The sequence below is a fragment of the Canis aureus genome, chromosome 26 (genome assembly GCF_053574225.1).
Source record: "Canis aureus isolate CA01 chromosome 26, VMU_Caureus_v.1.0, whole genome shotgun sequence".
NCBI classification, from domain to species: Eukaryota; Metazoa; Chordata; class Mammalia; order Carnivora; family Canidae; genus Canis; species Canis aureus.
Window position 1 is genome coordinate 48961428 of NC_135636.1, and position 10534 is coordinate 48971961.

Here is a 10534-nt window from a genome sequence, read left to right on the forward strand (position 1 = left end):
CATCTGCCTAATGGATGCTCGCAGAGGGACCAATCTGTCTGCTATCCAGTATACAAAAGGGAAACTGCCTAAAAGGCAGACAATTCTTTTTCTTATGAAAATGTATGCTTCATATACATACCAAGAAATATTTGGAGATCTTCCAATAAAATTTAGTCTGTGTGCCTTGCTGAGAAGTCATAGCCAGGCTCCGTGAGACTTGAATTTCTTTTTTTTTTTTTTTTAATTTATTGATGATAGTCACAGAGAGAGAGAGAGGCAGAGACATAGGCAGAGGGAGAAACAGGCTCCATGCACCGGGAGCCCGGCGTGGGATTTGATCCCGGGTCTCCAGGATCGCGCCCTGGGCCAAAGGCAGGCGCTAAACCGCTGCGCCACCCAGGGAATCCCGAGACTTGAATTTCTAAGTGACTTTGGATGTTCCCTGTTCTATTACACTGAAAACCTCGGGGATGGTCTTGGCCAGCCGAAGTCAGAGCAAGGACTGTGTTTCCCCTTGACTGTCCCTGTGTCTCGGCTCCTCCTCAAAGGCCGGGGTGCGTCTTTGTCACCCAAGCGTTACCTTTCATATCATCCAGGAGTGATGAGGTCTGTCTTTGTGTAGTTAAACACCAGAGTCTACTACATGGGAGCGGGCTTTTCCCAGGAGTCACCTTGGCAAGCCAGGCATTTCGTCCTGAGATGCTCCTGTTGCTTAGAGCAATTAATTACCTCCAGCGCCTGTTGATGAACCACATAAAGGGAGCAACCTTCTCTGGTTGTGCTCTCACCTTGGTTTTTGGCCAGAAATTCTATCTCCTCAACTTGTTCAAAAGCCGCTGGCTCTGTCCAAGCATCAAACCCACCTCTCAAAGGATAGACGTTCACCGCAGGCTTCAAGAACATTCTGACCAGCGATAGCATTGAAGAAAGCCCCCACCCCTGATGGGATGATGGGACGGTCGTGTAAGTGGCAACGTGTGTGAATGGCCTGTGGGCTCTGCAGGGGGTGTGTGTGCCTCCTCTGTGGGCAGCTCATGGGTTGTGTTTCCAGCTGAATTTTGGGTGGCACCGCAGGCGTGTGCAGGTACCGCCAGCCACGTTGGCCGGGGAGCGGAGCACTACGAAGGCTCGGTCCTGGCCCTCGGGTGCGACCTGCCCAGAGGCACAGGAGCGTGGGCCACCTCGCTCCTTTTGAAGGCCCACGCCGATGTAGGAGGACGGCTGGGTGTAGATTTGTCCACTCAGTCTAGCACCCCTCCTCCAAGAGCTCTGATCGTCACCCCAAATTTGAGCAACCTAGCATTCTCGCTGGTCTCTTGTCGCCACAGCAAAATGACTTGCCAGCCTGGCGTAATGTATCGGTCAGCTTAGTAGGAGAGAGCGTTATCCTAACACGCTGGCTTAAGTTTGTTCTCCGGGCTCCCTCATCCCCGTGAAAACCCGTGGGGGCTCGGTGGAGAGGCCTGGGGAGCGGCTTCACAGACGGGTGTTCGATAGGCAGGTGCAGGCAGGACAGCACAGCACCAGGTAGGCAAACTCTTGGCTACCGTTGAAACGGAGCAGTGTGTGTCCGTATAAACGTGGGCTTGGAACTATATCTTGGTGTGTGTGAGCTCTCAGAACTTCCTCTGATTTTCTCTCTCCAGATTCCCTTGACCATCCAGATGCCACCTCTGACCCCGTTGCCTGATGTTTCCATTTAGTTTTGTTTTGAAATTGAGGGAAATGGGTATTCGGGTGAGCCCATGTGCACACTGGGTGGGCGTGCCGAGAGACTTCCAGCTCGTCTGAAGGCGTTCCAGACTTGGGACTCGGAGTTAGACCGTGGGCGTCAGCCTTGTCCCCAGCTGCACACCACCCTCGACCTCCTTCTACCGGTCTCCGGCCAGGCCTTCTTACCAACAAAGGGACATTCCATGGAGTCAAATGGCAGAGACTTGTGCACAATTATCTGGTCAATTGAGGCAAAAGAAAATAATCATTTGTCCAATTGTCCAAATTAGCTCTCTGGACTGTCCTGAATGCGTAGGATAATTGTGTGGGCCTCCACTTCAGCTCCGTAATCTGGCTAAAATGGACCATTTAAATGAGACTCCATTCAATACAATGTACATTTAAATTAGACTTAGTGAAAGTAGACCACTGGGTTTAGTGTTTTCTGTTTGTCAACTATTATTCTGAAATTGCTTTTAGCTAATCATCCCAATTCTGCCATTAGTAATCACTATTTCTCATTTTATAGATGTAAAATTTGGTGTCTCGGAGGAAGTGCTGAGGGAATCACGTGTTTTTTTTTTTAACTTGGTGTTCGACTCAGGACCCCATGACCGATCTCCCTTCCCATTGCTGCTTGGGCAGCGAGACCATCTAACCCTGCTCCCCCACCCCCGCCCCAACCCCCGCTTCCCCAAGCAGGGAAACTGAGGCCCTCCCGTGGGCCCGCCGAGGTCACACGACCCGTATAACCCGGGGCAGGAACCAGAATCTTCAACTTTCTAATTTCCAGACCAGCACTATTGCTGCTTATGCCATTTTAATTGTTCATTTCTTTCCATAAAATTAAATGACCTTCTTCCAGAAAGATTTAATGGTCAAGATGGGATGTGGTAAAGGCTCCTCAAGGATTTTTTTCCTTATTACAAAGACGAGACCAGACTGAGGCTGGGAGAGATTTGCAAACAGTGGTATGTCATTATCCTTAGTTCAGTTTTTCGTGTAATTGGTGTGAAGAGATTGCTGCTGACTAATCCCGCCACTGAACTCTTGTGACTCTTGGGTGACATGACGCGGCGCGTGTGCATGGGTCTGGGTGAGCCCTTGCGGAAGGCATATGTGTACACGGAACGCTTCCCAAGACAGAGGATGTCATTTTAAAGTTGTAAATAATAAAAAATAGGCTGGAGCGAAAACTGATTGTACAATTGCCTGAGCATGTAGCACTTCATTTCCACACTATGCAATGGCTAGAAATTGATTTTTTTTTAAATCCAATTAAGCCTCAAGGTTGGTTATCCATTTAAAAGGTCGGCTGAGTTAAACAATGACAGTACCTTCAGTTCATGCTAATAATTAAATTTACACAGAACTCGAGCACTTCCATCGTGCCTTGTGGAGGCAGACGTCGTGCGTGTTGCACAAAAATGCACCTCCGAAGTCCCCAGCTGTGGTGCCCACACGCCAGCCGACCGTGACCCCGGGCCCGGGCAGCCCCCAGGCCGCCCCCAGCCCCGGCGCTTCCTCCCCTCCGGTTCCCACAGCCCACCCTGGGGAGCCCTGGTCCCCGCTCGGCAAGTAACCTCACCTAAAGAGGAAAAAGAGAGTTCTTCGTGTGTGTATACCCTTGGGGGGTGGTACACGTGGAAGCACTCAGTTTCACGTGAGTTTATAAGGTGGCAAAGAAATCATGTTTTAAAAATCGTCCTTTGCACTGTGTATTGACCGCGTGTTCCCCACGTGTTCCGAAAAGGACTTCAAGATGTCTTTTTGGGGTTCTCATAGGTGACGTTTAAGTATTTGGATTTAGGAAGATGTCAGGAGAACCAGGAACCCGTTTGGAATGCTTTTTATTCTGTTTGGGTTATAAGGTCAGTCCAGTTTTGTAAATCACTGAGCCAGGGATAAGAGATCTTATTTCCAATCTGGCATTTTAACCTGCATTGTAACATAGGTACGGTTGCTCCAACCCAGTGCTTTCCATCCATCCATAACTATGAACCAGCCTGAGAGATGGAACCTTCTAGAATTAGTGAGGAAAAAAAATATAAACAGATACATAGATAAATATGTATACATATCTATATATTGAATTTCCTTCTTGGGGCCCTTAAGAAAAACTAACAATTCCTGCTTAGTTTTTCTGCCCCCCACCCTTTGCTCATGCTGCTCAGCTGCCCCGAGCCTCAGCAACAGATTTGTGACTGTTTTTTTGTTTGTTTGTTTGTTTTTGCTGTGTAAAAGATCCACACTGACATGATGCAGACAGACAGGTTGCTTTCCACGAGGGTGTTTCTGGAGGAAAAAAAAAATGTGATTCAGGTTTTTTGAAGATTGACTCTTCTTTTTTGACGCACTAGAGAAACAGACAGCTTAAAAGGATCCTGTAGGTGAAGGTTTTCCTAAAGAAAAGACTTCTCTCGATCAAAATAAACATTTTCCCCCCTCCCGCTGCCTTTCCACACACCTGCATTTCCATATGCTGAGTAGCCTCAAGGAACGCAGAGCCACCTTTGGTGGGTTAATGACCTCTCTCCCTGCCTGCACCCGCCCCCCCATCCCAAGGCCCCAGGTCTCCCACATGCCCTTGAAAACTTCTGCAGCTACAAAAATAATTTTGCTGCTGTTCAGAAGTAAATAAGAATTTGGTCTCCGAGACAGGAGGGTTATTACTGTCCGACACGGTGGCCTTCCTGGGAGGATAATTTAGACTGCGGGAACAGCGGGGGACTGCCCAGAGCAACTAGCTCAGCCCCTCATTTTATCGAAAAGTCCTAAAAACTGATGTGGGAAGGAACGCTTTTTGTTGTTAATAAGTGGTTCCTCCAGTACATTTTTATTAACACCATTCTCTCATCGCGCTGATATCAGAAGGTAAAAAGCGCTTTAGATGAAATCACAGAATGTGCTTTTCAAGCAAAGTGCAAAAGATTACATGCAACGTGCTGTCTTTTGTATAGATCCGTGAATGTGCATAAGCGGGTTTTTTTTTTTTTTCTTTCCAAAAAGAACCAGGAAAGATAAACCAAAACCTGATAAAAATGGTTACCTCTAGGGGGATGAGTGGGAAAGGAGTGCAAGGGATGGGGGACTTCTGTGAGCATTCCCTTCCTGCAGTTTCCACTTTTGAGCTACATAAACGTACAAATTCAGAAAAGAAAATGTAAAAAAACAAAAGAAAGAAAAAAGAAAACATCAAACCCTCTGGTTCAGTACAGACAGAAACCTAGGAATCTAGATAGCTGTCAGACGGACAGACCACACAAGAGCCGAGTAAATGTTGACTATGCCAGTGGGATCGGTCCAAGAACACCCCCGACCTCAAGGTAGCGGGTTTGTTGTGGGGAGTGCCGTGGGAAAGACCACCCGAGTGTCCGTGGACAGTGCTGGGAGCTCCGGTTCTCACTGGGGGGAGGGAAGCACTGAGGCAGGGGAGGGCACAGGAGGAAGAGCCCCGTAACCAACTCGGGCTTCAAATCCGAGGAATCAGATTCCCCTAAAAGGATCAGAAGCCAAGCAAAGGAGCAGTGAGCACGCTCCACACACCCAACTGGATTTCCAGATGGGAATCCGAACCACCATCCCCCGCGATCGCCAGGAGACAGGGCTCCTGGGAGGCCCAGCCGACTCGATTTGGGGCGAGGAAGGAGCAGCGTGAGCCTGGGATCATCTTCCTGTTCCAAGGAGGACAGGAGTCCTCGGAGACTGATAGGAACAAGTGAAAAAAGACGCGAGTGCCCGCCTGATGGGGCCCTGGCTGGCCTGATGGGCCAGTGACCGTGAAAGATCCAGACATAGGGACAGAACTGGGGCAAGGCCAGCCCCGGAGCCCGCAGCCACCACCCCGTGACACAGGCCCGGTTTCGGGTTAATCCCCCGTTGCCACCATCTTGAAGTTTCTCTCTTGAAAAAGAGGCCCTGCGATTTCTTTTTTTGCACTGGCCCCCAGATGATGGGAGCTGGGCCTGGGGATGAGGGGAGGGAGGGAGGTCTCCACTCGAGACTTCCAGGTGGGGAGGACGGAAGGGAGGATCCAGCTGGAAAATCCCCCTGTTGCAACCAGACCTTGATTCAGGCAGAGATCATCAACAGGCAGAGATCAGATGGAAGCTTCTGGGGGAGAGGTCAGGAGACGACACTCTGCACGGCCTCAGAGTCTCCATGCATTTTGAAGAGGACGCCGAGCTGAATGCTCTGAATAACGCAGCGGGAAACGGGCCTTTACCGGGCAGGGATCTGGACGGCCCCCATGAGCCAACAGCCCACCTTGGCGGGTGACGGGAGACGTGGGTCGTGAGGCTCCCGACAAGGTCCAGGGGCAGCCACGAGGTGTTGCACCCGAATTGAATCATAAGGAAATGGTCCAGCAAATCCAGACTGTGGGACCTTCTCCACCACATGTCAATGTCAGGAAGGACAAAGGCAGGGATTGTTCTGGATTCAGGGAGACCGAGAGAATTGACAACCAGGCGGAACGCCTGGTCCTGATTTAGGTTCTGGATTTTGAAAAGGCAGTGAAGGACATTTTGGGGACAATTAAACAAATTTCACTGTGGACTGTGTATTCTATAATAGCATTGTTTCGATGCTAATTCTCCGTGGGTCTGATCAGGATATTGTGATTATGTGGGCTAGTGTCTTTGTTCCTAAAAGAGAGACTCACACTGAGGTATTTAAGGTTAAGTGTAGGTAACTAAATAGTGCAGAAAATAATACATGTACACACACACACACACATCTGATCTAGGTAAAGGGTATACAAGTATTCATTGTGGTGATTTTTCAACATTTCCATACTTTTTTTTTTAAAGATTTAATTTATTTGAGAGAGAGAGCGCGCGTATGAGTGGGGTGAGGAGTAGAAGAAGAAGCAGACTCCCCACTGAGCAGGGAGCCCGATCTGGGATTCCATCCTGGAACTCCAGGATCACGACCTGAGCCAAAGGCAGACGCTTGACCGACTGAGCCACCCAGGTGCCCTCAACGTTTCCATAAGTTAATGCATTGCTGAAAAAAGTTTCTAGAGAAATGTGATTTTCACGGCAGTTAAGTTCCTTTTCAACCCTTCAGGGAACATTTAGCACGAATCTTCTGGGTGGCACACCTGACAATTTACAGAGTGTAACTGAGGCAGGGAAGGCAGGCACTCCCTGACGTGCAGCCACCGCTGGTGTGGCGAGGGAAGGCGCAGACGTCCACACCCCAGGCCACATCCCAGAAGGAAGTCGTGCAGGTGTTCCATCCTCACCTAGGCCAGCTGCTCCAAGGAGGGAGGTCATGGAGCTGAGCCTGCCTCTGGTCCCTCTGGCATGTGCAGCAGCAGCTCGCCATCCACCAGGAATGAACCCTACCTTGGGTCCATGTTAGTCTTTTTTTTTTTTTTTTTTTTTAAGATTTTATTTATTTATTCATGAGAGACAGAGAGAGAGAGGCAGAGGGAGAAGCAGACTCCCTGCAGGGAGCCCGATGTGGGACTCGATCCCAGGACCCCAGGATCATGCCCTGGGCCAAAGGCAGATGCTCAACCATGAGCCACCGGGGCTGCCGAGTCCATGTTAGTCTTGACGGAGGCACTTCCCCTGGCTTTGTCACCCACGAGGTCAAATTCAAACTCCGTGGCTCAGCCCACTTCTCATGAGCATTTTATGTGTGCGCACACGAGCTTGTGATGGGTCCAAGGGGACCAGGCCCTTTAGTATTGTGAGCCCTTGCGTGGACAACTCCCTTGTCGGGGATCGGACTGCCTGGGACACCTGGACTCGTCCTTGGATCGCTCATCCAAGCTCACTCTTCTCCCCGGGACTGGACTGCTGGGTTTTACCGCTGTATTTGCTCCCCTGGCTGTGCACGCACCAGTGGATCCCACAGCCTGACCTGGCCTAGAGCTCTTGGGAACTGATATTCAACAAAAATATATTGAATAAAGGAATGAGTGAAAATACCAGAAGGCAGCAGCAAGTGCTCCAAGGGGATGAGTGTTTCTCACATCAGAATAATGGAATCTGAGAATCTCGAGGCAATCAGCCCGAGCAGGCATTAGAGGAGGTTTTTCTCCCGGCGCGAAATTAATACATAAACGCGCACTTCGTACACCCAGGGCCATCTTACATGATAGGATCTCAGAAATGTGTTCTAGAACGTGAACTGTACCAAAAGCTTCCTAATAAGTCCTGGGGACTTCATTCTGATTCCGTGCAGTTGAAGCCTTGTTTCCTCAACTGCTAAGTCTCAACGCCCGGTTGAATTCGGAACGAGTCGCACCTCATCAAAAACATGAGTTACTTCTTGGGTTGCGTTAAAGATCTGGTGAGTTGTTTTGAATTTTCACTTTTTAAAGAAAATTAAATGGAGGTGGATTTTTCATTGACAGTGAAATATATACCAAGCTGCGGATTAATACCTTCATAAAAATTTATCTAAACAAAGTGCTGCCTGTCTTATTTATGTTGAAGTCTGGAAAGTCTGCAGTGCAAAGGGGAAAGTACTTTCCTGGAATATATTTGTATCTGTCACAAGCTACATCTTGAGGAAATTGGCAGGCATTTGAAGTGAAATAATTCCTTAGCTTTCTGTTTAGTTTGGATTTCTTCAACCCGGCAGGGGGGTGGGGAGGGAGGGTGGTGCTTAGACCCAAAATCAGGATTATCTGCTTCTAACAAGCATCTCACATTTTCCTTTGCTTTGTGTATCATAAGTGTTCGAGAAATGCTGGTTGAACTGAGTCATCTCGTTCATCCTTCCGTGGGGTCGCTGGGGTTATTCTTACATATGGAAGAATTATAAAAGGAAAATCTCCAGAATGATCTCTCCACCAACAGTTTCTCTCCCCCTCCAACTCCCTGTACGTCACACTGCCAGACCTGGCTTGCCAAGACACGTCTTGGATCCTTCCCTAGTGTGCACGAGTCTGTGGAGTGAATCCCCGGTTTGCAACCACAGCCCACTCCTTCTCTGTTCTCTGGGAAGAGAACCGCGGGGCCGGTGTCCCGAAGCCATGCACAGGGTATCCAAAGCTATCAAAACAAAAATAAATCTGTTTTGCATTCAGAAATTCATACCCAAGTAAAAGGAACTCCATTTTCTGTTTGAAACATTCAGTGTATTGCATCCAAAATTAGGCTTAACCCCACGTTCCTACCCACGGGATTCAGAGCCACGTGGGCACTGTGGGTCTCCGCTGTCTTTCCAGGCTTCTCTCCCTTCCCCAAATGCCTTCCCCCGCCCCGTTTGTCTGAGGGGGGTTCTGTTTTACCCATCGGGGCAGAGCTCACCCTCCGAGAAGATCCCCCGCGGCCTGGCCCCTCCGCCTCAGTGCTCTGTGCCTGTCTGCAGCGTATTTGCAAACAGAAGAAAGAGTGATAGATCTTCATACATGCTCTTCATACCCTTTACAAATGTGTGAAAACATTCAGCTGCTGTAAAAATCTTTTGAGGAAAATAAGATCCAATTAGCGTCGACTTTCATGTTGGAAAAGCAGTGGGTTTCGAAGGAATTCCTTTCACTCATTCAACAACTGCGTTTTTGGCACCTGCCCTGTGCTAGGCCCTGGAGGAGAAAGGAGACACGAGCCCTGCCTTCAGAATGCGGAGGCTCTCCGGTCTCCGGGGATGTTTTCCACCATCTACCGGGCACCAGGGACCCTGGCTCAGAACCGAGGGGGACACACAGGGCAGCTGCCGGGGCAGATGACGCTGTGGCTCAAGGGTGGGTTGCAAGTCAGGGAGTGGGGGAGACGTGCCAGGAAGTAGGGGCTGAAAGCCTTGGAGGCCATGCTCGGGAGTTGGCTTTGCTATTTTTTTTTTTTAAGGTTGATAATGAAAAAGAAACTCAAAAGGAGAAGAGTGGCACGTGGAGATAACGGAGAGGGGTACCAGCAGGCCCTTGAGCAGTCAGGATGTGGGCAGGATCTTTATTTTTAAACGAGTCCCGGTGGAGCTTCCTCAGCTAGGCCGTCACTCCCTGAACCATGCATCTGAGTTACAGCGGGAGCCGGGACCCTCACCAACGGCACACCCGCCGCCCAGCAGGTGCCCCCTCGCCCCTTACCCACCCACCACACGCCCCCGACACCCTCCCTCCTGGTACCCTCCTTGACGAGCCTTCCCTCGGTGAGAGTGGCTCCGGTGCTGCCCCCTCCTCTGGCTCTTGTCTCCTCCTCTCTCCCCAGGCACGGTGGGGGGGCTCCAGGGGGCAGCTTGGCGGGGGTGGGTGGGAGCAGGGCCCTCCACCGGCCGGGCCGATGCCCGAGCTTCTCGTCGGCCGACCCAGAAGCAGTAACCTGGGTGGAAACCCACATCCTGACCCCCGACTCACATCCAGGACGGTGCCTGCAAAACAGTGGGGGGCCGATCAATGTCAAGGAGCCCATTAAATGAGGAGAGAGGGCCTGCCCACGCCGCCCGGCCAGCCAGGCCCAGGGGCCTCAGGCAGGAGCTGGCACGGATCCAAGGCATCACGGAGCCGATCCTAACCGGGGAGGCGGTGCGAGTGTGGTAAGGGCCGGCCCTGCCAGCGCAGGGGGCCACCCAGGTCCACCGGCGGAGCTGGGCCTGCTGGGTGCCCGGCGGGAGCTGCCGGGGTGCACTTCGGGTTGGGCCTGGGTCTGCTGACGACCTGCCGGGGGTCAGGGCCACCGGGCCGCGCCGGCGCTGGGGGGCCCGGGCCGCTTCCTGGAAAGGCGGCCTGGAGAGCTGTTGGCTCCCGGGGCGGCGGCGGACCCAGCTGGGGATCTGCGGGGCCTGCGGCCTGCCGGGGCCTGCAGCCTGCTGGGGCCTGGCCGGGCCTGCGCGCCTGGGGCCTGCCCGGGCCGGGGCTGCGGTCGGGGCCGCCCGGCTCTCC

General features: G+C 51.3%; 1 long non-coding RNA gene across 3 annotated transcripts; it reads right to left on the reverse strand.

The window, feature by feature from the left end:
- Positions 1 to 6462: 6462 nt before the first annotated feature.
- On the reverse strand, positions 6463 to 10479 carry LOC144298607 (uncharacterized). 3 transcript variants are annotated; one of them, XR_013365552.1, is made up of 4 exons: positions 10168 to 10479; positions 9782 to 10023; positions 8967 to 9241; positions 6463 to 8708 (listed from the first exon to the last, which is right to left on the reverse strand). It is a non-coding gene; the product is annotated as an uncharacterized LOC144298607 (long non-coding RNA). The 3 variants fall into 3 exon arrangements; XR_013365553.1 differs by having other exon boundaries at positions 6466 to 8708; positions 10010 to 10471; XR_013365551.1 differs by having other exon boundaries at positions 6466 to 8708; positions 9782 to 10471.
- Positions 10480 to 10534: the final 55 nt, after the last annotated feature.